This window comes from Dromiciops gliroides, chromosome 2 (assembly GCF_019393635.1).
Source record: "Dromiciops gliroides isolate mDroGli1 chromosome 2, mDroGli1.pri, whole genome shotgun sequence".
NCBI classification, from domain to species: Eukaryota; Metazoa; Chordata; class Mammalia; order Microbiotheria; family Microbiotheriidae; genus Dromiciops; species Dromiciops gliroides.
In genome coordinates this window covers 504,819,757-504,823,135 of record NC_057862.1, presented here as the reverse complement: position 1 = coordinate 504,823,135, position 3,379 = coordinate 504,819,757, and positions in this window count along the sequence as shown.

The window sequence follows — 3,379 nt, the reverse complement described above, 5'->3', positions numbered from 1 at the left end:
AAATATGAGAAGAACCCACGAAATAAGCTGTCCCATCTGTAAAATAGAATTGATGATAACTTTCCTGATTATTTTACAAAGTCATTGTGAATATTAAATGATCGAATATCAAATATAAAGTTATCCTATGCTTATTTATCTTCTTTAGATGTGTTATGTAGAGTATTTCTATAAGAACATGTTGTTATCACTATAGAAATCCTTGCCAAACTTTATGTCTCAAGGAATAAAACTGTCTTTTCTCCATTGGATATACTGCTGAAGTTTATAGTATGCATTTATTCTTTCCAAAGATGTCAGCCAGGTCCTCCAGTAATCTGAGTTTACTTCAAAGTTTAAAGGATACAGTGATATTACAATTTAAGGAGGGAGAAAATCAATGGTATACTGGTAAATGTTTAACTACTGGCAATCAAAAATTTTTAAAAAAGGTTTAATCTATATTATTAACATTTTATCCATCACTTTCTCAAGCTTATGCAATCATCAAGATAATAAATCAAGCTCTGATTTACAGTTTTCCAATTTCTAAGGTGTAAATGCTGAAAATATAATCATTGGCTTTTCACAGTTGGTTAAAGGCTGACTCCAGCAAAGTCCTGAAGAAAGAACTAAAAACTAAGAAAATCAGGATATTTCTCACAGGGAGTGACTTATGAGTAGAGTCTGGAAGTATGCTAGGGATTCTAAATAGAGAGAGTGCTCTCCAAACTTAGGAGATAGTCTCCAATGTTGAAAAGTCAGATAATTAATTTCTGAGTTCAGAAAAGGAGGAAAGTTAGTCCAGAATATAAAATTTACATGTTGCATAATGTGAAGTATAGCTGTTTAATATTACTTTACTTTTTATAGACATTGCATCCTCCCAAACCTAGTAGAATGTGAACTTTTTGAAGGTTGCCATTATTTAATTTTTATAAAATATTCTCAGGGCTTAGAACATAGTACATACCTCCTCAAATTTTAAATTGAAAGGTTTGCTGAGAAAAATTAATAAAACTTCAATTCACAAGCAAGCACAGTTGAGGTTTTCCCTGTCCAAAATTATGTGATCCTGGAATTACTTTATTTTTTCTCTCTCTGTTATGATGTATATCTCATTAACAATCTATAGCTTAATTAGACCAATAAGTGAACTCTAACAATTCTACCAATAATTTGAAAATTTACACATGGCTTTTAATACTTATACTGCTGCATCCAAACTTGAGTCTCTTATTCAAGTGATATTATTTCAGATCCAATTTCCAAAGCAATTAGTGGGTATGCATAATTCAGCATTGTAATATTCAAAAAAGGAAAATAATTTATTCTCTGTTTTCTAATCCTTTCCATTAAATCTAAATCCATCATTATTAAATGGCACACAGGGCAACATTCATTTCGAATTTTAAAAAATTAAAAAATTTAAGGGATCTATATAGTGGAGGATAGGAAATTAGTAATTTGATGTGCTTTTTAAATTCAAAGAATAATCAACATTACTATATATTTAAACTCCTACCTGTGTTTCCTATTATATTGTATAGATACTATATTTTTGCAATACAATTCATAATTTGGAGGTGTTAAGGGGTAAAATTCTAGCTAAACTGTCTAAAATATCTAATGAGTGGTCGCCAATAAATTATAAGCTTTAGCAAGAGTTAGACTTTTAAGCATTTATTAAGGAGAATAAGAATTTGGTAAAGAGAGAGAGAAAGGCCTAGATTTCTATCTATTAAAGGGAGAGCACATTTTTAGCTCCCTTCTCTGCCAGCGTCCCCAGGAAAGAGAGCGAGCCTGAGCGCCAGTATCTTCCTTCCTCCTCCCACTAGCCCGCGTCACTTCCTGACTCCTGGTCTTGCCCTCAAAGACCTTCCCTTCATGGGCAGAACTCTTCTACAGTAAGTATCCAGCAGGTGGCGTTATTCCAATCGTTACAGAGGCATGAGAAGAAATTATTAATAACACAAAAATTCAGATTCTCCCATGTATAATTTAAAATATGCATATCATACTATTGACTATAATATTGGAAAATACTCAATAGATTTGAACTCAATAATCACATTTCTTAGCAAGATAATTACCAATGACATTTAATTCTTTTTTTAAATTTATTGATTTCTTTTTTTAAGTTTTCAACATTTGTTTAGATAAGATTTCCAATTTCAAATTTTTCTCCCACCCTCCTCCCCAAGACAGCAGGTAGTCTGATATAGGTTATATATAATAATATTAAACATATTTCTGCATTAGTCATATTATAAGAGAAGAATCAGAGCAAAAAGGAAAAACCTCAAAAAATAAAAACAACAGCACCAAAAACAAAAGAAATAGTATGGTCCACTCAGCATCCATATTCCACAGTTCCTGGGTTGTTGGCTTTTTTTTTTTTTCTGGATTTGGAGAGCCTTTTCCATCATGAGTCCTTTGGAACTTTCTTGTACAGTTGAATTGGTGAGAAGAATGTAGTCTATCACAGTTGGTCAACACATAATGTTGATGATACTGCATATAATATTCTTCTGGTTCTGCTCATCTCACTCATCATCAGTTCATGCAAGTCCTTCCACGTTTCTCTGAAGTCCTCCTGCTCATCATTTCTTATAGCACAACAGAATTCCATTACATTCATATACCATAACTTTTTCAGCCTTCCCCAATTAATGGGCATCCCCTCAATTTCAAATTCCTTGCCACCACAAAAAAAAAAAAAGCAGCTGTAAATATTTTTGTACATGTGGGTCCTTTTCCCTTTAATAGCATTTAATTCAATGAAAAGTGTTGTATATCATCAATATCATAAAATCTTTTGATAAAATAGAATTTGTAATTAAAATGTCACAATTTATTAGAGTAGATAGAGATCATAGGCTGATAGAATTCAGAGCTAGAAGAAATCTTAGATGTTATCTAGTCCAAGGTGTATAAGTGAAGATACTGAGGCTCAAAGAGACTTACTCAAGGTAATACAGGTAAGGATTGGTATTTCTAGGATTCATATCTAGGTCCTCTATCTCCAATTCCAGTGCTCTTTCTCCTGAGTTAAAGTTTCATCTCTGTTATACACTAGTGTTATAGGCAACTACCAAACTATATGATGCTGTACGGTTGGTACATCTTAATTCACTAAGAGCATTATGTAATTGTGAAATAGCAGGTCTGAAGTGAAAATCAAAAAGAAAAAGAAAAGAAAAGAAGAAAGAGAGAAGAAAAGAGGAAAGAAAAAAAGAAGAGAGAAGAGAAAACAAAAGAAAGAAAGGAAAAGAAGGAAAGGGAAGGGAAGGAAAGAAAAGAAAAGAAAAAAAAAAACAAAGGAAGAGTTCGTGGTCTGATAAATGAAAAAACTAAAGAAAGCTGGGGATAGAATGCATGGGTTGCAATCAGAAAAACC